We start from the raw sequence: 24,838 nt of genomic DNA on the forward strand, positions 1-24,838 counted from the left end.
CACAGATGGAAAGTTTACAAGGGAGCCGGCTGGATTCGAACTTGGGAGCCTGCGCTCCGAAGTCCAGCGCCAATGCCACTACGCCACCAGTGATTAGGCTCAGGTTAAATTATAAGGGTTGCAGGGTGGCACGGTTCGACGGGTCATAAGGGCCTGTTCTGCACTGAATCTCTAAATAAAATAAAATAAAATCATGTTTTAGCAGCAGTTAAAAATATGAATGGTCTTTAATCTTTATGAGTGAAAAAGAGCTAACAAAGCATTGAAGAGAGAGCTGAAGGGGGCTGTCATTAACCTTGTTAATCTGCACAAATAATTCAATCAACAGTACAGCTGATACAGCGCAGTGAAGCATTGACTTGGTATGTGAGCAATGTGATAGACAACCTTCTGAGAGTTCAAACTGCATGATGAGCACAGGTTCAAATAGTCTTCAGCACCGACAGACGATTTCCATTTCAAATATATTATGGTAACAATTTCATCCAGAAGATATTTTCGCATTGCTTCGCAGAAATGCTAGTAGACTAAAGCTTCAGTAATCATATCATTTTAAGTAAGCCAAATTTACTGTAGGACTAAATTTTTCTAGAAAACAAGAAAACATTTTGCACACTACGGTTCCTGAGGAGACACTGGATTGCACAGAGGGAGAGAGGGTTCAACGAAAGCGAGCAGGGGCGGTCAGCACATTTTACGTGCCTCAGCCCCAAAAAGACACTGGACTGTGTTTGAGGCAGAGAGAGATTAAAAGGAGTGAGCGGGGGTAATTGGCACATTTTACATGCCACAGTTCCCGAGGAGACACCGGATTGCATAGAGGAGGAGTAAGTTTAAAGAAGAGAGTAAGGGCAGTCTGGGGATGTTTGGTGTGTCATCATTCCCAAGGAGACGTTAGATTGTGCATAATTAGGCTCTTGGCAAGGGCCAATAAAATGAAGTTAGGTTTAAGCATAGTGGACATTGTGTCTCCAGTGGGGAGCTGAGGTTGGCTCAGCAAGGCTTTAGCAACAATAGGCATAAGTTGGAGGTACATTTTTTTCATTATTAAATTCCTTCTTTCTCATTGCACAATTAAAGCAGTGGGAATGCCAGACAAGACAGTGGAATGCAACTTCTGCAGGATACGATAAGGCAGGGAGATCTCCATTGTCCCTATCAACGACACCTGCAAGAAGTATATCAAGCTGCAGCTTCTAACAGGTCATGTTAATGAGGTGGAGCTGGACCTGGATGTGCTCCAGATCATTCAGCAGGCTGAAGGGTTAATAGACAGGACATATAGGAAGTTAGTTATACACAAGCTGCAGGGCACAGGTTCCTGGGTGACTGTCAGGAGAGGAGGGGGGGGGGGGGTCGGCCAGTGCAGTGTAGCCCACTGACTGTTTCCTTCAGCAACAGGTATACTGTTTTGGATATTTTTGTGAGGAGCAGAGGAAAGCCCCAGCAGTCAGGTAACTCAGGGAAATGACAGTGAGTCTGGCTCAATGGCTCAGAAGAGAAATGGGGAGAAGAGGAATAATGTAGTGATAGGGGATTTATTGGTTAGGGGAACAGAAAGGAGGTTCTGTGGATGAGAACGAGATTCCCAGATGGTATGTTGCCTCCCAGGTGGCAGGGTCAGGGATATCTCAGACTGAGTCCACAGCATTCTTAAGTGGGTGGGAGAGCAGCCAGAGGTTGTGGACAACATTGGTGCTAATGGCATGGGTGATGAGGTCCTGCAAAGTAAGTTCAGAGTGTTAGGTGCTAAGTTATAGAATAGGACCACCAACGTCGTGATCTCAGGATTGCTACCACATGCGTGGGCTTTCTTCCAGGGAAGCTGGGACCTGAAATGCAGGGGGCTAATGTTCTCAGCTGCATATATTTGAGGCAAGGCTGATCATCTTAGGGCATGAATCTGCATGTGGAATTATGACTTATAGCCTTAGTGAGACTTGGTTGCAAGAGGGGTATTGTCTTTTGATGTGATAGAGTGGGAGAGATTAAAGGGGAAGGGAAGAAAAGAATATGTCTCACAGCAGTGCTCAGACAGGATAGACTGGAAAACTCATCTAGTAAGCCTTCATGGATAGAACTAAGGAATAAGAATGGTATGACCACATTAATGATATTATTATAGACCATCTGACATTCTTTAGGATTAAGAGAAGCAAATTTGTAGAAAAATCACAGACTGTTACAAGAGAAGTAAGGTTGTGATACTACATGATTTTAACTTTCAACATAATCATTGGGCTTGCCATACTGTAAAAGGGCTGAATGGGAAAGTCTGTCAAATGTGTTCAGGAATGTTTCCTTAATCAGGACATAGAAGTCTCAACTAGAAAGAGTGCAGTACTAGATCTCTGTTCAGAGAATGAGGCAGAACAGATGACGGAAGCTTGTGTATGGAGCACTTTTGCATCTAGTGATCAAAATGCCATTACTTTTAAGGTAATTGTAGAAAAGGATAGGTCTGGTCCTTGGGTTCTGATTCTAAATTGGAGCAAGGCCAATTTTGATGGTGTCAGACGGGTTCTAGCAAGTGTGGATTGGGACAGGTTGTTTTCTGGCAAGGGTGTTCTTGGTCAGTGGGAGGCCTTCAAAAATGAAATTTTGAGAGTACAAAGTTTGTATGCTCCTGTCAATAAAAGGCAAAGAGATCTTGGTTTTCAAGAGATATTGAGGCCCTGGTTAAGAAAAGAAAGGAGGTGCATAGCAGATATTGACAGGCAGGAACAAAAGAGGAGTGTAAGAAATTCAAATGAACTCCTAAAAAGGAAATCAGGATGGCTAAAAGGAGACAAAAGTTGCTCCAGCAGACAAGGTGAAAGAGAATCATAGGGGCAGCAGCGAGGTCATGGGCCCTATATAAATTAGAGATGAGGAGATATTTGTTGTCTTGAGGCATATTAGGGTGTATAAATTCCCAATGCCTGACAGCTTGCTCCCTTAGACCCTTTGGGAGGCTAGTGCAGAAATTGCAGGGCCCCTAGCAGAGATATTTACAACATAGTTAGTCATCATTGAAGTGCCAGAGGATAGGAGGATAGCTAATGTTGTTCCATTGTTTAAGAAAGATGCTGAAAATAAGCCAGGAAATTATAGGCCACTGAGCCTGACATCAGTAGTAGGAAAGCTGTGGCAAGATACTCTAAAGGACCAGATATATATTTATTTGGAATTATAGGGACTGATTAGGGATAGTCAACATGTGTTTGAGTGTGGCAAGTCGTATCTAACCAATCTTATAGTTTTTTAAGGAAGTTACCAGAAAAGTTGCTGAGGACAAGGCAGAGGATGTTGCCTACATGAACTTCAGCAAAATCTTTGATAATGTCCCACATGGGAGGTTGGTCAAGAAGGTTCAGTCATTTGGCGTTCAAGATAAGGTAGTAAATTGGATTAGTCTTTGAATTCACAGAAGAAGCTAAAGAGTTATGGTAGATGGTTGTCTCTTTAACTGGAGCCCTGTGACTAGTGGTGTGCCACAGGGACTGCTGCTGGGGTTTTTTTGTTGATTGTTACCTACATCAACAATCTGGATGATAATGCGGTAAACTGGATCAGCAAATTTGCAAATTTGCAAACCAAACTTTGAGGTGTAGTGGACAGTAGGAAGACTATCAGAGATTGCAGCAGGACCTGGACCAGCTGGAAAAATGGGCTGAAAAATGGCAGATGGAATTTAATGCAGTCAACTGTGAGCTGTTGCACTTTGGAAGGACCAACCAGGGTAGGTGAACAGTATGGAACTGAGGAGTTTGGTAGAACATAGGATCTAGGAATACAGATCCATAATTCCTTGAAAATGGCATCACAGTTAGACAGGGCCGTAAAGAAAGCTTTTGACAGATTGGCTTTCATAACTCAACATACAGGAGTTGGGATGTTTTGTTGAAATTGTATAAAACATCGATGAGGCCTACCTTGAAGCATTTGATCACTTACCAATAGAAAATATGTAAATAAGGTTAAAAGAGTGCAGAGATAATTAATATGGATGTTGCTGACAGTTGAACACCTGAGTTATAGGGAAAGGTTGAATAGAATATAAAAGATTGAAGGAAGATTTTATAAGGCATATAAAATTATGAAGGGTATAGATAGGGTAAATGCAAGCATGTATTTTTCCATTGAAGTTGGGTGAGACTTCAATTAGAAGTCATGAAAGGGTGAAAGGTGAAATGTTAAAGGGGAACATGAGGGAGAACTTCATCACTCAGAGAGTGGCGAGAGTGTGAAATGATCTGCCAGCAGAAGTGGCAGATGTAAGGTCGATTTCAACATTTAAGAGAAATTTTGGATAGATATGTGGATGGGATGGGTATGGAGCGCTATGATCGTGCAGATCGATAGGACTAGGCAGGTTAATGGTTTGGCACAGACTAGATGGGCTGATGGGCCAGTTTCTGTGCTGTAGTGCTGTATGACTCTACAAATCTAAAAAAGATGTTGAATAGATTATACTGGTGATTTATTCTATGTTTTGTTTCTTCCAGCTTTGTATTTTGAAGCTGTTAATCATAATTGTGTGATGGCACAATTTGCAATCTGTGGGCCATCTGTTCCATGTTATCATTAAATGTCAGTGAGTTGTTTTTTTTTAATTCTTCCCATATATACTGATTAAAAAGGTGGCTTTTTGGATGAGTATGATTATGGCCACCCTGTGTCATACGTTTGATGAAAATGCATTGTTAGATGTTTTCCCAATCACTTTAATCTTCTTACCGTGATGGGTCAACTGAAACCAACAGGGAAGCTTAAAAGCATAGTCTTATTTATTAATTCTCTGTTACTTTGTTATTGTTGCTTAATAATTCACCATGCCCTTATTATTCATTCTCAGAACATAGATATTTCTGGCAAGGTTGGCATTTACTGTTGATCCAATTGTGTCCTTAGAAAAAGAGATGTGAGTCTTCTTCAAATGTTATGGTTTGGGTGTGAGGTTGATCTCAGAATCTGATTAATTTGTGCATTAGGGTATTACCTGTATTGCAATTCATATCATAGTAGGATTAACTTGTTGAAAGAATCACCTATTAATTAATGCTAAAGAATGTGATGCAACTTGATAAAGACCATAAGATCATCCATAAGACTTAGGAGTAGAATTAGGTCATTCATCTCATCAAGTCTTCTCCACCATCCCATTATCACTGATTTATTATTCCTCTTAACCTCATTCTCCTGTGTTCTCCCCATAACCTTTAATTCACTGATTAATCAAGAACCTAACTACCTTCGCCTTAAATATACCCAATAACTTGGCCTGCACAGGCAACTGTGGCAAAGAATTGCACAGATTCACCACACTCTGACTAAAGAAATGTTTCTTCATCTCTGTTCTAAATGGACATCCTTGAATACAGGGGCTGTGTCTTCTGGTCCTAGACCTTTCCACTATAGGAAATATCCTCTCTACATCCATTTTATCAAGGCCTGTCCACATTTGATAGGTTTCAATGAGATCCCCATTCATTCTACTAAACTTTATTGAGTACAGGCCCAGAGGCATCAAACATTTCTCAAATGTTAACCCTTTCATTCCTGGGATCAGTCTCGTAAACATTCTCTGGAATCCCTCCGATGCCAGTTCATCCTTTCTTGGATAAGGGGCCCAAAATTGCTCACAATATTCCAAATTCAGTGTGACCAATGCCTTATAAAGCCTCAGCATTATATCCTTGCTCTTATATTTTAGTCCTCTCAAAATGAATGATAACATTACATTTGCCTTTCTTACCACTGACTCAACATGCAGGAATCCTACATGAGAACTCTGAATTCCCTCTGAAGCACTGATTTCTGAATTTTCCCATTTGAAAAACAGTTCCTTCTGCCAAGGTACACGGCCATGCACTTCCCTACATGATATTCCATATGGCACTTCTCTGCCCATTTCCCCAATATGTCCATGTCCTTTTGCAGACACCCTCCTTCCTCAACACTATACCTGCCCTACCGCCTACCTTCATAATGTCCACAAACTTGGCCATGAAGCCAGCAATTCTTTTATCCAGATCAGTGACGGTGATAGTGAAAAGAAGCAATTCCAACACTGACCTCTGCAATACACCACTAGTCACCGGCAGCCAACTAGAAAAAGCACCATTTATTCCCACTTTTTTCCTCCTGCCAATCTTCTAACTCTGCTAGTACCTATCCCATAATACCATGGGCTCATATTTTGTTAAGCAGCATCATGTGCAGCAACTTGTCTAAGGCCTTCTGAAAATCCAAATAAACGATATCCACACACTCTCCTTTGTACAGTATACCCTAACTAATATTTCCTCAAAGAATTCCAACAGCTTTGTCAGGCTAGATTTCACCTTGAGTAAACCTTGTTGATTGGCCTATTTTATCATGTGCCTGCAGGTACTCCAAAACTCATCTTTAATAATAGGTTCCAATATCTTTTCAACTACTGAAATCAGGCTAACTGGCCTATAACTTCCTTTAATCTGCCTCTCTCCCTTCTTAAATAATAGAGTGACATTTGCAATTTTCCTGTCCTCAGGAACTATGCCAGGATCTAATGATTCTTGGAAGATCTTTAATAATGCCTCCACAATCTCTTCAGCTACTTTGTTCAGAACCCTGGAGTGTAATCAATTGGGTCCAGGTGACTATTTATCTTCAGACTTTTCAGTATCCTAAGCACCTTCTCCTTTGTAATAGCAACTACACTCACTTCTGCCCCCTGGCACTCCCATTTCTGACATTATTTTACTGTCTTCCTCAGTGAAGGTGGACACAAAATACTTATTAAATTCATGTACAATTTCTTTATCCCCCATTACCACCTCTCCTGCATAATTTTCCAGTGGTCTGATAACCACTCTTGTCTCTCCTTTACTCCTTATACATCTGCAAAAAATGTTGTATCCACTTTTATATTACTGGCTAGCTTACCTTTTCTCTCTTTATGGCATTTTTAGTTGTCTTCTGTTTGTTTTTAGAAGCTTCACAATTCTCTAACTTCCCACTAATTTTTGATTTACTATATTCCCTGTCTTATGCTTGTATATAATGTCTTTGACTTCTATTGTCAGCCGTGGTTGTCTTGTTCCCCTTTTAGAATACTCCTACTTCTTTGTGGTGTACCTCTCCTGCACCTTCCAAATTTCCCCCAGAAACACCATCCATTGCTGTTCTGCCATAATCCCTGCTAGTGTCCCCTTTCAAGCAACTTTGGCCAGTTCATCTCTTATGCCTCTATAATTCCCACTACTTCAATGTGATACTGATCCATCTGACTTTAGCTTCTCTCTCTTAAGTTGCAGGGTGATTTATATCATATTATGATCACTGCATCCGAAGGGTTACTTACCTTAAGATCCTTAGTCAAGCTCATTTCATTTTACAATACCCAGTCCAGAATAGCTGATCCCCTAGGTGACTCATCCACAAGCTGCTCTAAAAAGCCATCTTGTAGCATTCTACAAATTCTCTCTCTTGAGATGAAGCTCCAAATTGATTTTCCCATTCTACCTGCATATTGAAAACTCCATGACTATTGTAACATTGCTCTCTTGACATGCTTTTTCTATCTTGCATTGTAATTTGTAGCCCACATCCTGGCTATTGTGTAGAGGTCTCTATATAACTCCCATATGGATCTTTTTACTCTTGCAATATCTTAACTATACCCAGAAGGATTCTACATCTTCTGATCTGTGTTACCTCTTTCTAATGATTTTATTTCATTTTTTACCAACAGACCCAGCACCTCTGTCTACCTGACTGTCCTTTTGATACAATGCGTATCCTTGAATTTTAAGCTCCCAACTATAATCTTCTTTCAGCTATGACTGAGTGATGCCCATAATGTAATACTGTACCTGTCAATCTCTAATTGTGCTGCAAGATCACCTACTTTATTCCCTATACTGTGTAATTCAAATATAACACCTGTATCCATCACCTTTTTTCTGATTTTGTCCCCCTTTTACATTGCAACTCATCCTACTGTCTGCAATTTTGCCCTGTCATCTGCCTGTCCTTCCTGACAGTCTCCCTGCAGGCTGCTTCTGCTTGTAAACCAACAGCCCTATCCTCTGCCCTTTCGCTCTGGTTTCCATCCCATGCCAAATTAGTTTAAACCCTCCCCAACAGCTCTCGCAAACCTGTACACAGGATTATTGGTCCTCCTCAAGTTCAGGTATAACACTTTCCCTGTGGACATATCATGCCTTCCCCAGAAGAGGTCCCAATGATCCAGAAATTTGAAATATTGCGCCTGCATCAGTTTCTCAACCACACATTCATCTTCCAGATCACCCAATTCTTACATGGCACAGGCACCAATCCAAAGTTTACTACCCCTGCAGGTCTTGCTGTTAAGCTTTCTGCCTATTCCCTTTATTTTCTTGTCAGGACTTCTTCACTTTCCCCACCATGTCACTGGTAAATATGTCCAACATAATAAGCAGTAGAGATCAAGTGGATAGTTAATGACTTTATCAGGGAGGAAATAAGTAATATGAGGGGGCATAATTTTTTTATGATTGGAGGAAATTCTAGGGTAGATGTCAGAGGTAAGTTCATTACACAGAGAGTGGTAGGTGCATATAGAATGCCCTGCCCTGCCAGGAGTGGTGTTAGAGGCAGATACAGTAGCTGCATTTAAGAAACTCTTAGATAGGCACATGGATGATAGAAAAATGGAGGCTATGTAGGAGAGAAGGGTTAGATTGATCTAAGAGTAGGTTAAAGGCTCATAACTTCGAGGGCTGAACAGCCTGTGCTGTGCTGTATTGTTCCCTGTTCTGACATGAACAATGATGAAGTGAGATCATAATGAATTGCTGGATCTGTGATGCATCTTTTCATTTAATTAAATGTAAGGACCAATAACACAGGTCAAATTTACTGTACAGGTAACTTGTATAGTTTCTTATTCAGCGATGAGTTTAATAGGCAATTCAAATAAACAACACCCACACACCCAGGAAGTTCTTTAAAATAACAGACGCTAAGTTTTCAAGACTTGCACAGTAACTCACACCAACTCTCTTAATACCTGAAATTCCTTCACAACCTTGCAATAATATGCTTTGATTCTCTACTTCTGACACCAAGCTTGAAATTTCTTTTAGACTGCTTTCTGTGTTAGCGTGTACAAAAACTTGTGCTGTTATAAATATGCACCACCTTGTTTGCCGTGAAAGCAGCAGAACTCCTGTGAACAATTTTGTTAAGTATGGAGCTCTGCTGGCATTGACTGAACTTAAGGTAAATATTGTAACCAATAGTTATCCATTCTGGTGCAACAAAGACTCTGCTGCATGAACTCAGCAGGTCTAGAAGCATCAGTTGGGGGAAAAGATATTCTCAATGTTTTGCACTGAAATTCTGCCTCGGAATGTGAATCCTTCCACCCCACCACAACCCCGAACCCCAACACGTGCTAATCAGTCCACTGAGCTCCTCATTGCTGCAGATCCCAGCATCTGCCATCCTCGGTGTCTCCAGTTATCCATCCTGTACCATCTGTGATACAGTTATATTTGATGTTTGTAATTGGCTTCAGTTTCCACTTGTAGAATGGGATGTATGCAAGTGCAAAATGTTCATGTTCAGTCCAGTTTAGCCCCATGTGAATCGCTTTTGGACTGTGAATTTTAAAATCAACTTTCAAAAAAAAATTACCTCTTCTTTTTAGTCCAAAAGTCCTTTGAAACTGTTAAGTTACCTTTCCAGATTATGGATTTACATTGTATCTCATTCTGTATTGTCACGATAAAAGCACATAAAACACTTTTTATAATGCTGTAAGATAACAAATTAATATCCATTGGATTTTACCATCAATCTGAAAGTTTCACTTTTATTTAATCTGGTTATTTGACCACCCAAAGTAAAACTCTAATATTGCTGCTAATTTTGCAAAGCTGCTTGGAGAATGTGCTTGAATCTTTTTATCCATTTGCTTGACAAGTCTTGAATATCTACCATCCAGTTGCCTTGGCTTCACACATCATGAAAACCTGGAGAGGCTGGTCACCTCCAAGCCCTGGTCAGTCAGTTCAACCCTCAATCCTTTGCAGTTTGCCTAACAGGAGCACATTGGAGTCAATGATGCTGTCATTACCCGCTGAACAGAGCCTACTCCCATGTGAATAAGCAGGGCGGCACTGTGAGCATCATGTTTTTTGATTTCTCAAGTGCTTTCAATATCATAAAGCCCTCATTGCTGGGGGTGGGGTGGGGGGGGGGGTCAGAGATCTGTTCAGTACAGATTGGAACCCTCATTGTATCCTGGATAATGGACGTCCTGACTGGCAGACCACAGTTTGTGAGGATTTAGAGTTGTGTGTCAGACATGTCCAGAAGCAGCACTGGGGCCCCACGGAGGACTGTATTGGCTCCCTTCCTGTTTATCTTCTATACCTTGGACTTTAGATACAACACCGAGTCATGTCATCTACAGAAAATCTATGACGACTCAACAATAGTTGGGTGTATAAAGGGAGGATGGGAGGATGAATACAGGGCCCTGGTGGAGGACTTTGTCAGATAGTGCAAGCTGAATAATCTGAAGCTCATCATTACAAATACAAAGGGGTTGGTAATGGTCTTTAGGAAAACTAAGTCTGTATTGCTCCCTGTTACTATTGACAGTGAGGTAATGGATGTGATGAGGACCTACGAGTACTTGGGGGTGCACCTGGATGAAAAACTTGAGTAGAACACCAACACTGAGGCTGTATACAAGAAAAGCCAGAGTCGCCTCTACTTCCTGAAGAGACTGAGGTTCTTTGGAGTAGCAGCCCTCTCCTTCACATGTTCTATCAATTTGTTGTTGCCAGTACAATCTTCTATGTGGTGGTGTGCTAGGAAAATGGCTGATGGTGATGGCAACATGGGTGATGCCAACAGGCTCAATAAACTGATTAGAAAGGCTGGCTCTGTTATAGGAGTCAAACTGGACATGCTGGAGGCTGTGGTAGAACCAAGAACCCTACAAAAAATCCTGGTAATTCTGGACAATGTTTCTCACCCTCTACATGCCACCTTAGCTGAACAGAGGAACACTTCTAGTAACAGAATAAGACAACTGTGCTGCTCCAAAAGGCACTATATAAGATCATTCTTACCCTTGGCAATTGGACTCTAAAATGAGTCAACCTATAGCTGGGGAAGTGATGATCCCCTCCTGTTAGACTGTGTGTGTGATAACCTGTTTTTTGTTTGTTTTACTTCTCGTCTAATATTTATATCTGTGCACTTGTCCTGCTCCTGTGACACTGTAATTTCCTGTGGAATCAATAGAGTGTCTGTTTATCTATCTAATCTCTTGCCATGGGGGAGCTTAAAAGAGAGTGTCTGGTGTCATGTATGCAAGGAACCCAGTCTGCGCAAAGAAAGAAGCTGAATCTAACTGGAACCTCAAAACAGGAATGCTGATCGGGAAGAGAACATTTATATTTGTTAACTTATCCTTTCACTGAATTTCCTGTGAATACAATGTCTGTGGTATATTGTTTTCATTAGTGTGGGTAATCCAAGTCTTGAAAGCATTTACGGTAGAATGGTGGGGATATCTGGTATCCAGAAAAGCATGAACTTTGTGGTAGATTTAGGGTCTTGATCTTACAAGCCATTTTCTTCAGTTGTACATTGTAGACAGTGGCAAACTTTATTATTGATATCTGCCTTTGGAATCTAATTATAATTCTCCACCATCAATTCTTCAGCCAAATCCTACTAAGGACGTCGGCTGATCTACAGTAAAGAGTACTTCGGACAAATAGCTCTGATGAATTTTAGAGTGATTTCACAAGGGACAACAAGATATAATGATATGCTATAGAGTCAGCTGAAAGGGGGCAATGAGGGTCATGTGCAAAAAAAATTCCAGTGAGACTAGTTGGATTGATTGCCCTATTGACTTCCTGTTCACTTCTTTATTTTCAGCTCTATTTGAGAAGTACTTCTACTTATTGAATTTATTTGAGAGTTAAACATAGGTTATGGAGATCTAATTATTCCTATAATCTCCTTATTATAGCTTAATAAGATTTGGGTTTTAACAGTGGATTGGCAGGTAAATAATATAACACATTTTGTTTTCCAAAGTCCTTTTGTGGATACTGTCCTAAGTTTAAAAATTGCAGGTGACACACTAATCTGATATTAGACTGGGGATGTCTCTTGAGTAATTCCCTCTTCCATTTTACTGGCAGTCCTCTACACAACCTTTTGGCATGAGGTTTGCATGAGGTATCTTGGGGAGGGAGTGTTAGATACAGATTCAATAGGAAAGTGGAGACTTGCTCGAGTGTGTGAGTGGATAGGTGGGTGGAAGGGAGGAAAGGGGCCTATTTTGCTGCTGTTGTTTTGTTGCTTTTGTTGTGTTGTTGATATTGTTTGTGTTGTTTTGCTATACTTTGTAGATGTGCCATGTTGGTACTGGAATGTATTGTGACACTTCTAGCCTGCCCCAGGACATCCTTAGGTTATGTAAATTGTTAATACAAATGACTCACTTCAATGCAAATTTCAATATACATGTGATTAATAAATTAATCTAAGACTGAATCTGAACATAGACAGAGCATTCAAGCCAGGCCATATCATATGTCCACTTGTCATAAATTAACAGCTCTAATGATACCTACCTGTCAGTTTCTAAATCCTCCATCCTCTTTTAACATTTTTTCCCTATGTACCTACCCAGTTATATTTAGCTGTATTTGTGTGCCCAACTCTGCTATGGTCAGGAATACTATTGATAGAGACTGTTCACCCCCTCACCTCTCTCCTTTAAATCAACACTCAGCTACTCTTAATGTGGCTTACTTGCAGCCGATCCCTGATACAGCTCCAGCTTTGCATCTTTATTGTGCTAAAGCTATATAAATGCAGATTGCCATTGCACATTAACATACTTCCTGATCCAACTTGTGCAGGAGTCAAACTCCTGACCTTCAGCACTCTATGTGTGAGAAAGGTTTTTTATGCCTTCTGCACTAAATTTCTTAGATTTAATCTTCACTCTGGAGCTGATAACAGTTGGCTCATTGAACTTGCTCCACCATTAAATAAGATTTTAACCCAGGCAACCTGTTCATATTCTATACCTTCACAGTATGGTCTGGGTCCATTTTGACCCGGCCCAAGAATCCCCTCATAACAAGTGTCTATACCAAATTTTGAAGCACACATCTATTTAGAATGTATAAATAGCCTTTCTGACATTAATAAATGGGTGATTAATCCTTAATTAATGTTTCAGAGATCTAAAATCCATTTCAATAGATACGGGTCAAATTTGATCGGAACAGCCTCAATGTACAAAAATTTGTAGCACCTGTACAAAAGTATAACATTTTTAAATATTTTAATTTTTGCACATTTTGGGTCACTTTAGGAAAAGTCATCAAATTTCGGCTTAAAAAGTGGCATTTGGGGTGCTTTTACTGCTGTCAAATGCCAAATGGGTCAAATTTGACCCAAACAGTATGTGAGAGTTAATTAACCTTTTCTTGGCTTTTGCTCTATTTGCTTACCTTCTCTCTAGAGTCTTTAACACAGCTGTAAAGCCTAAACCTGCCTATCTCCACCTTGTCTCAATGATTCTGTTTTTAAAGCGGTCTGGGTGTAGGCATTTCCAAAGATCCACAAACCCCTGAGAAGTGAAATTACAGTTCACCTCCATCTTAAATAGGTGACCCCTTATTCTGAAATGATTTCTAGTTTCATCCACGTATGGCAAAATCCTCTCAGCTATACCTATCTGGCCGTGTGATATTTCAAAATGTCTATGAAGTACAATACATAGAACTGTAGATTGCAAGTTAGGTAATTGATATTAGTGTATCATTCAATAGTTGGGCGTGCCGTTTCAGTTGGCATATCTTATCCACAAAGACATTGTGTTTTTAAACGAGAGTAACTCTAACAATGGTACAAGCACTGCTTGAAAAAGCAAGAAGCAATGAATGTAGCATTTGAAATTTTAGGTTATTCATAATGGCTAACAGTATACAAAAAGCTTTATAGGAATTGCTTGAGAAAGCCAGATGTGGTGTGTCAGGATAATGGATGGCAGCCAGTGCAGAGGTCTAAAGTCAATGACAAAGAGCCTTGGTGTTTGCACATGTAATGGCTGTGCTCTTGTTTTAGGGACAAAGTATAAGCCAATGAAGAGTGCAACAGCGGTGCAATATTAGTAATGACATTTACAGAAAGAGAGTTATGTCAGACAAGATTCATGGGATTATTTTATGAAAGGTGACATGTTTAGTGGCCTAGAGGTAGAGCCTGCCAGCAGTCAATCTGTATAGGTTGGACAAATCGGGAACACTGATAGATGACCTGACAGCACTGGTTTGTCTGGAGAAAACAATTTCTTTAAGTCTTGGGAGAAATGGGAGTCACCAGGTCAATAAAGCTGACAAGATTTCACAGTAGCTAAACCTGCACCAAACATAGCTTCGCAAGTGAAAAGCTGTAGCCATTACTGGGAAACATATTTCAAAGTGGAATCTATTCTGATAAACATATTTTGATGTAAATTGTCTATGTACTTCTCACTTTCCTTTTGGAATGATAAAACTGAAAATTTCTTAAATCTGTTGTTATGTAATACAACAGATTGTAATAGAAAATATACGTACTTCTCACTTTCAAATGATGAATTTGATACTGAAGTGTGCATTGCCATAGACTTTGAAGCAAATAAGATATAATTTTGTTCAGAGCAGATTTAGATGCAACATTTCACTCTATATACAGAATTGTGCTCAGTTTTATATTGGTAACTTAAAAACGGGAAAATAATTCCATTATAATATTAGTCTCTTAAATTCTCTATACAGTTATGAATGCACACTTTGGTTTCAGCTAGTAATCTATCACCACTTCAAACAATATGTAAAGTAGAGCATAATCATAATGAATACATATTTAATAAGATCTAACCTCATCAATACAAAGCCCCTGAGTATTCCTATTTTCTGTACTATCTCAACCACACAGTATGCATTTGGGATTTCACTTGTACATCAGGCAAATTAAAAATTTACCTTGTCAAATTTCCTTTTTACATGTTTTCTTCTGTTTCTCTTTGTGGAACTGATTCCATCACTGACCACAACCAGTGCTGTGCTTGAAGAATCCAGACACAGTCCATTTTGTCTGGATGGTGTAGGGAATATATTGGATTTTTAAAATATGCTTCAAAAGTAGATGCTTCTGATGAGGATGTGAATCACTAAATTAATTGCAGATCCTGGGAAATTAATAATACTTAGTCTAAAGCTTAACTGCTAAGAAGTACACTGGTGTCACAAGAATTAATGGAGGGGTTGACATATGTAGGGAGTAACATCCCTGAGATTTATGGTATGGGGATGGTCTTCAAAGCAACATAAATTTTAAAAAAAGAGATAAATCCATTTGAGAAATTATAATGTTTGATTCAATGTATTTAGTTGTGTAAATATTTTGCCATGAAAGAGAGAAAATGATGTTGGCTGCAGAAGTACTGGCATATTTCATACCCAGACTCTGTAACTGGGCCACCACTCACCAATGTCCTGAATCATTACACCACTAAGGTTTATGCCTTTAATTTCTGATATCCCTGAGGTAATGGGTGAGGCAGCCTATGCTATAGTGTCCAATATGGTCATTGTCTGAAGCTATAGTTGTATACTTGTCCATTGTGCATGCTTACATTGAAAGGATAAGGTTTTGTTCAGTAAATATAATTCTTTCTATTTAATGCCAGGAATGTCATTGTGAATGGTCGTTCAGTTATTTCTGCCAGCGTCCATAATTTATTTACACTCCACAGTCCTGGATATGGTTCAAAAATATCTAACGAGAATTGAACAATGGCAGGCTGCTAGTAATAGTTTAATGCTTGGATGCTTTGCATCCCCCATCGCCTAGGACCTGCCTCCTTCTCATTGCTACCATCAGGAAGGAGGTACATGAGCATGAAGGCACACACTCAGTGAAACAGGAGCAGCTTCTTTCCTTCTACCATCCAATTTCCAAATGGATATTGAATCCAGGAATACCACTTCACTACTTTAAAAATATATATTTTTTTATACTATGTATTTAATTTAACTATTTAATATATATAGTTCCCGAAGGCTGTTATAGCTGGTGGGGGGTAATGGGGATAAGCTCCCACAACCTATTAAATACTCCCAATGGTGTGCACCTCAAATCTCCTCTGCCAACCCAGTCCAGCTCCTGGCCTTCAGGTGTGGCTTAGCTACTAAGCCCAGCAGAACCATTTGTACTGACAGGAGAAGGGGCAAAAGCGGGTTATTGGCGCCTTAAACTAGTTGCTTCGGGGAGAAGGGGCTCATTAGCTGTGGTTGGCAGCTCATCTAGGAGAAGGAAAACTCTAATCTCAAACCTCTGCTGCCTTGCAGCTATACTCACTCATGGGGGAAGCTTCAAGAGTAAACCTCGAGGGAAAATCCAGAGCTGAAGTCCCTAAAGCAGTACTAAATTGAGTTCATTGCTGACTGACAACTCTTCTGACACTGTTGGTACCAAACTGTATCAGTCTCTGCCATTTCCTTCGGTTCATCAGATGTGTGGGGAGGAGGAGCTTGCTACATGGACAACAGCTTGCTTTTGGTATTTATTGTCCTGGCCAGGACACAATAGCCATGGTCAACTCTGTCCTCATATGCACATAGAGTAATTCACAGTTTTTATCATTTATCATGTATTGCGTTGTGCTACTGCCACAAAGGCATCAAAGTTCATGACATACGCTAGTGATATTAAACCTGGTTCTAATTCTGATTCAGATTCATAGTTCTTCATGCTGTGAATGCTATCCACTGCTTTTATGGTAATTGTCCAGAAGGTATGGTGCCAAAGCCAGGTGCTAATTGGACAGAAGTGATCCATTTTCTTCCCATTCTGTATTAAGTTTGTGAGCTCTGTGTTTTGATTTCAACAAGATGGAGTTTACAACAGAAAATTTCCAAAGGCTGTTAACTAATACACCCGACACAACCCAATGACTCTGCATGCTATTACTTGCAAGCTGTCAAAATGTGACAGATAGCCAAGCTGGGGTGCTAGAATGAGATCACTGTAATCTTTTGTAATCTCCTTATAGAAAGGTGACTGACTATAACTATTGCATGCTCAGGCTCGGTGCTTTGTAACAGATAAGGCTAATGGAAACATGCGTGCTTGGCTCATTTTACTGTAACCCTTAATGAGATTAGCAGTATCTCTGAGCACATGTTTCTCTTGGAGAAAAGCACTTCCAAAAAAAGGTGATTCAGTTTTGTTGCATAACAGGCTGTCAGAATAAAGCTTGTATGTAGTTTTCTGTGGCTGTGGGAAGATCTGGTTTCATACCCACTCCCAAAGATGTGCCAGTGTTAGGTTAATTGGCCATTGTAAATGGCCTAGCTGGGAACTAGGAGAAAATGGGGAATTTATTGGGCATGGGTAAGAGAATAGATTACAGGGAAGATACTGGGGGAACAACTTTGGTCAGATTGCTCTAAGAGCAAATATAGAGTGTACAGATTAAATCACCTTCTTCTCTGCTGTTACAAATTACGAAAGCAAATGTTCCAGCATTCATGAGAATGAAGTCTCTTATACACTGACATTTCTAAGATATTGAGTGATCAAAGAAGGTCCATTATTAAGGACCCCCATCACCCAGGACATGCCCTCTTCTCATTGTTATTGTCAGGAAGAAGGTAAAGAAACCTAAAGGCACACACTGAGTAATTAAGGAACAGCTTCTTCCCCTCTGTCATCTGATTCCTAAATGGGCAATGAACCCACGAACACTACCTCACTTTTTTATTATTATTTCAGTTTCTGCACTAATTTTAATTTAACTATTATATATTTACTGCAATTCCTTTATTATTTTTTCTATATTTATCATATTTTGCATTGTATTGCTGTTGTTAACAAATTTCATGACATATGCAGGTGATATTAAACCTGATTCTGATTCTGACATGAGTATTTTTCTTTAAAGGGAATGTGTCTGCTTAAAGCTAAGTGATTGCAAGTAGAAAGATCAACTATTTTTTAAAGTAATATTGGAAGTGGGATTTTCTAGCCATTTAACTGTTATAGAACAATTTCTGACAGTAACTGAGCGTCACAGAGATAAAGAGCATTACTGCATGGAAACAGGATCTTCAGCTCAACCTAAATGCCCACAGAAATCCATCCTATTTGCTTGTGTTGGACAATATAAAAGTTGTACAGGAGACACACTTAATAAATTCCATTGATGAGTGCCTGTTATGCCTCTGTGTAGCAAGGCCAACAAGATGGGTGAGTAGGAGATAAAGCACATGATTCTGATTTGGTTTCCTTCAGATACCTAATTTGTAAAAGAGAAGGAAGAATCAGACCACTGGAAAACAATGCTGCAGAGGTAGAATTAGGGCGCAATGAAATGGCATACAAACTGATTAAGTACTTTGCATCAGTCTTCACTGTGGAAGTCACTAGCAGTATGGTGGATGCTTCAGGTGTTGAAGTGTGCGAAATTACCATAACTAGAGAGAAGGTCCTTGGGAAACTGAAAGGTCTGTAAGCGAATAAGTCAACTGGGCCAGATGGTGTACACCCCAAGAAAGAGGTAGCTGAAGAGATCATGGAGGCATTAGTAATGATCTTTCAAGAAACACTAGATTCTGGAATGGTGTCAGAAGGCTGGAAAATTGCAAATGTTACTCCACTCTTCAAGAAAGGAGGCCAGTTAATCTGACCTCAGGTTTTGGGAAGATGTTGGAGTCAATTAGGATGAGGTCTTGGGGTACTTGGAGGTATGTGATAAACTAGGCCATAATCAGCATAGTTTCCTCGATGGAAAATCTCGTCTGTCAAATCTGCTGGAATTCTTTGAAGAAATAACAAGCAGGACAGAAAAGTAGAATGGGTTGATGCTGTGTACTTGGATTTTCAGAATCCCTTTGACAAGGCGCCACACATGAGGCTGCTCAACAAGCTACAAGCCCATGGTATTACAGAAAAGATTCTGGCATGGATAAAGCAGTGGCTGATTTGCAGAAGCAAAGGGTGGGAATAAAGGTATCTTTTTATGGTTGGCTGCCAGTGACTAGCGGTTTTCCATAGGGGTCTGTGTTGGGAGATATTCTTTTTATATTATATGTCAATAATTTGGATAATGGAATTTATGACTGTTGCAAAGTTTGCAGATGATACGAAGATAGGCGGAGAGGCATGTAGTTTTGAGGAAGTGGGAAGTCTACAGAAGGACTTAGACAGATTAGGAGAATGGGCAAAGAAATGGTGGATGAAATATAATGTCAGGAATTGTATGGTCATGCACTTTGGCAGAAGAAATGAAAGAGATGACTATTTTCTAAATGGAGAGAAAATACAAAAATCTAAGGCGCAAAGGTTCTTGTGAGTATTTGTATAGGATTCTCTAAAGATGAATTAGCAGGTTGAGCCTGTGGTAAGGATGGCAAATGCAATGTTAGCATTCATTTCAAGAGGACTAGAATATAAAAACAAGCATGTAATGTTGAGACTTCATAAAGCACTGGTGAGGCCTCACTTGGAGAATTGTGAGCAGTTTGGGGCCCCTTATCTTAGAAAGGATGTGTTAAATTGGAGAGGGTTCAAAGGAGTTTCATGAAAATGATTCCAGGATTGAATGGCTTGTCATTGGGAGAGCGTTTGATGCCTCTGGGCCTGTAATCACTGGAATTCGGAAGAATGAGGGGTGATCTCATTGAAACCTATTAAATGGTAATGCCCTTGATAGAGTGGTTGTGGAGAAGAGTTTCCTATGTGGGAGAATCTAAAACCAGTGGACACAGTCTCAGGATAGAGAGGCATCCTTTTAGAATGGAAATGAGGAAGAATTTCTTTAGCCAGAGAGTGGTGAATCTGTGGATTTTTTTTTGCCACAGGCAGCTTTATGTATATTTAAGTTTGAAGTTGATAGATTCTTGATTGATCAGAGCATGAAGGGAGATTGGGGCTGAGAGGAACATTGGATCAGCCATGATAAAATGGAGGAGCAGACTCAATGGGCCAAATGGCCTCATTCTGTTCCTATATCTTATGGCCTTATAGTCTTTAAAGAATGTGACTAGGCATGTAAGATGGAGTATTGATAGGATTATGATCATTGCAGTAAAAGAACATAGATAAACATAAAATGAAGTAAATGTACATCGAGAATAGGCCAATTTTACTTGGCTGAACAGTGATTTAGGATGCAGGACAAGGAATGCAATAATTGTCTACTTTGTTAAGACAAACTTGAATATCATGTGCAGTCAAAATTAATTTATCATCATATGCACAGGTGCATATATGTGCAGGGACAATGAAAAACTTACTTGAAGCAGTATCACAGGTACATAGCATCAGAAACAACATTCACAAGATAAAAGGTTCAAAGGATTAAAAGTCAAAGGTTAAGTTATTATCAAGGCATGTATCGATATACAACTTGAAATGTATATTCTCCAGATTGCCACAAAACAAAAAAGATTATGCAAGCCATTCAGAGAGAAACATTTAAACCTACCCCTCCCTCTCATACACAAACAAATGGCATACTGCTCATCAACCTCCCCAACATCCCCATCCCCCGTACAAATTGGAACAGAAACATCGACCCCCAAAAATCAACCCCTGCCCTGCATAAAAGGCTAACAGAACACAACATAACATCAACCCCCCTAACACCCTCACTGAGCACATCGAAACAGACAAGGAATGGGTGATTGAGAAAAACATAATATTAAAACCTTAAGTCTGAAAAAGTTCACAGTCTATAAGCACAGAACCACAATACCATCCTGTGATATCACCAGCATTCACTGACCGAGAAGAGAGGGACACCACAGAGAGGCCTACCCGCCTGTCACAGCAACCCACACTGCAATAGGTTGCTCACTGAATCCATCTCTGGCAGTGATCAAAAAGCAAGCAGTCGGCACTGAAACTCTCACTTGCTTCCGCATTTGCCTCGACGTTTCAAACCGTCTTGACACTTGAATTGGCGATTAATGGACTTCTTAAACGGCAAAGTGGAGTCAAACATTGGCTCGCGCCCGTCGCGAAGCTTCTTCGCATTGAGGCCGTCCAAGTACACGTTTGCTTCCCGTAATCTTCTCAGAGACAACAAAGCACTGGATCACTCTAAAAATCTCCAAACTATAAACCGCAGGCACTAACTCCAGCAGTCCCAGAAACACATCAAAGGTGAAAAGCAGATATAAAAGAAGTAAGAGTATCTTTTCATGAGATATCTGGAAGATGTTGACTGAAGGAGTGCAGTTTGCTGGTTCCACCTTGAACATAAATAAACATAAACTATGCACAAATTTTACAAGAACGGACACCTTTAGAACAAAAAATAGTTTGAAGTTTTCAGAATGGTCACAGGGTTGCTCTACTGAAGTAGTGATAAGGATTTTACTGGTTGATTCAAGAACTGAGTGGTTGAAGGGAATTAATTTAAGTCAAGTCAAGTCAAGTCACTTTTTATTGTCATTTTGACCATAACTGCTGGTACAGTACACAGTAAAAACAAAACAACGTTTTTCAGGACCATGGTGCTACAGGAAACAATACAAAAGCTACACTGAAACTACGTAAACAAACACAAAAACTACAGTAGACTACAGTGCTATACAGGACTGCATAAAGTGCACAAAGCAGTGCAGGCAGTACAATAAAGACAATAGGCACAGTAGAGGGCTGTAGGTTGGTGTCAGTCCAGGCTCTGGGTATTGAGGAGTCTGATGGCTTGGGGGAAGAAACTGTTCACTGTCTGGTCATGAGAGCTCGAATGTTTCGGTGCCTTTTGCCAGATGGCAGGAGGGAGAAGAGTTCTTGAATCTGGTGGTGTGGGACTTCAGGCTTCTGTACCTCCTGCCCATTCGGAGCTGTGGAAAGATGACATAGCCGAAATGTTGGGGATCTTTGGATAGTGCCTTCTGTAGATACTACAAATTGTGTGCTGGGATGGTGAAATTACAGAAAAAGTGGGATTGCATTAGAGTGGGTGCAGAGGAAAATATGACACTGTTCCTATGACTAAGAACTTGCAGCTGTGAGAACAATTGTATAAGTTGGGCTCGCTCTCTTTAAAAAGCAGTAGGTTGAGGGAAGACTTAATGGAGGTGTATAAAGTTCTGAGGGCTAATTTCCCTTAGCTCAAAAAAAAACAGGAATTATTGTTTTAAAGTAATTAGTAGGAGATTAGAGTAGAATGGAATTAACAATGGGCCTGGAACTCACTGCTTGAAAGAGAATGATAAGCCTTCACCACGTTTCAAAAGTCTCTAGATGTATAAATATATTTGAAGAGCAGTGACCGAAAGGGCAACAAATCAAATGATGGAAGGTGGGAGTCAGCTGGGAATTTTTTTAATGGCCATCTGTATAATGGGTTGAATGGCCTCTTTCTGTGTCATAAATATTCTATGATCATAAAACATAAGATTATTATTTACTTTGCAAACCCAAGAGTGAATATTCCAAAGGCAACTTAAGTGCTTCAACTAATCGACCCAATGATTCATCATAAAGAGCTAATCTGCTCTTTTTCACACCATAAAGCTGGTAGTAGTGACTAACATTCAGTACAGCAGAATGTTTCATGACCAACCATTTAAGTCTCTGGGATATTTAAGAAGCATCATCTCTGTAGTGCTGAACAGAAAAGCCCAAATAACACATAAAGTTCTGGAAGAACTCAGCAGATCAGGCAGTATCTATGGAAAAGAGTACAGTCAAAGGTTTGGGCCGAGACCCTTCAGCAGGACTGGAAAAAAACAGATGAGGAGTCGGAGTTAAAAGGTGTGGAGAGGGGAGGGAGAAAAACAAGGTGATAGGTGAAACCTGGTGGGGGAGGGGTGAAGTAAAGAGCTGAGAAGTTGATTGATGAAAGAGGGCCAGAGAAGGGGTTATCAAATAGGAGAGGACAGAAGGCCACAGAAGAAAGAAAAGGGGGAGGAGCATATGAGGGAGGCCATGGACAGGCAAGGAGATAAGGTGAGAGAGAAAAAAAGGGATGGGGGATGGTGGAGGGGGGGCATTACTGAATGTTCAAGAAATCAATGTTCATGCCATCATGTTGGAAGTTACCCAGACGGAATATAAGGTGTTGTTCCTCCAATCTGAGTGTGGCCTCATCACAATAGTAGAGGAGGCCATGGATTGATATGTTGAAATGGGAATGTGAAGTGGAATTAAAATGGGTGGCTAGAAGGAGATCCTGCATTTCCTGGTGGACGGAGAGTAGGTGCTTGGTTAAGTGGTGTACCAATCTATGTTGTGTCTCATTGGTATACAGGAGGCCACACCGGGAGCACGTGACACACTATATGATCCCAACAGACTCATAGGTGAAGTGTCACCTTACCTGGAAGGATCGCCTAGCAGCCTCCCATTTTAATTCCACTTCCCATTCCCATCCAGACATGTCAGTCCATGGCCGCCTCTACTCTCACGATGAGGCCACACTCAGGTTGGAGGAACAACACCTGATATTCCGAATGGATAGCTTCAAACCTTATGGCATGAACATTGATTTCTCAACCTTCCGGTAATTCCACCCACCCTCCTCCTCCTCCAATTCCCATCCCCTTTTCCCTCTCGTACCTTATCTTCTTGCCTACTCATCACCTTCCTCTGGTACTCCTCCCCCTTTTCTTTCTTCCATGGCCTTCTGTATTCTCCTATTAGATTCCCCATACTCTAGATCTGTATCTCTTTCACCAATCAGCTTCCCAGCTCTTTACTTTAGCCCTCCCCCTCCACCTATCACCCTGTGGTTCTCCCTCCCCTCTGCCCACCTTTTAACTCTGACTCCTCAACTTTTTCTCTCCAGTCCTGCTGAAGGGTCTCGGTCCAAAATGTGAACTGTACTCTTTTCCATAGATGCACCCTGGCCTGCTGAGTTCCTCCAGCATTTTGTATCTGTTTCATGGATTTCCAGCATCTACAGATTTTCTCTTGTTTGAGAAAAGCCCAAATGCTAGCATTGGAGCATATCATGATGAATAGCGCTATGTCTTCCAATATCTGTGAATTAATCCTTTTAAGACCATAAAATAATGAGCAGAATTAGGTCATCTGGCCTATCGAGTCTACTCCACCATTTCATCATGGCTGATCCAATTTTCCTCTCAGCCTCAATCTCCTGCCTTCTCCCTGTATCTCTTCATGCCCTGATCAATCAAGAATCTAACAACCTGTCTTAAATATACATAAAGACTTGGCCCCCACAGATTCCTGGGACAATGAATTCCATGGATTCACCACTCCCTAGCTAAAGAAATTCCTCCTCACCTCCGTTTTAAAACGATGCTCCTCTATTCTAAGACTGTGTCCTCTTGTCTTAGACTCTCCCACCATAGGAAACCTCCTCCATTTGATAGGTTTCAATTAGGTCACCCATCATTCATCTCAATTCTAGTGAAAACAGACGAAGGGCCATCAAGCACCCTTCAGGTGACAAGCCATTAAACGCTGGAATCATTTTCACGAACCTCCTTTGAAACCTCTCCAGTATCAGCACACCCTTTCTAATATAAGGGACTCAAAACTGCTCATAATACTCCAAGTGAAGCCTCACCAGTGTTTTTTCAAGTTTCAACGTTACATCCTTGCTTTTATATTCTAGTCCTCTTAAAATGAATACTAACATTGCATTTGCCTTTCTCACCACAGACTCAAACTGCAAATTAACCTTCAGAGAATCTGGCACAAGAACTCCCAAGTTCCTTTGCACCTCCATTTTTTTGTATGTTCTCTCCATTTAGAAAATAGTCAAACTTTCACTTCTTCTATCAAAGTGCATGATTATACACTTCTC

This window comes from Hemitrygon akajei, chromosome 20 (assembly GCF_048418815.1).
Source record: "Hemitrygon akajei chromosome 20, sHemAka1.3, whole genome shotgun sequence".
Classification (NCBI taxonomy): Eukaryota; Metazoa; Chordata; class Chondrichthyes; order Myliobatiformes; family Dasyatidae; genus Hemitrygon; species Hemitrygon akajei.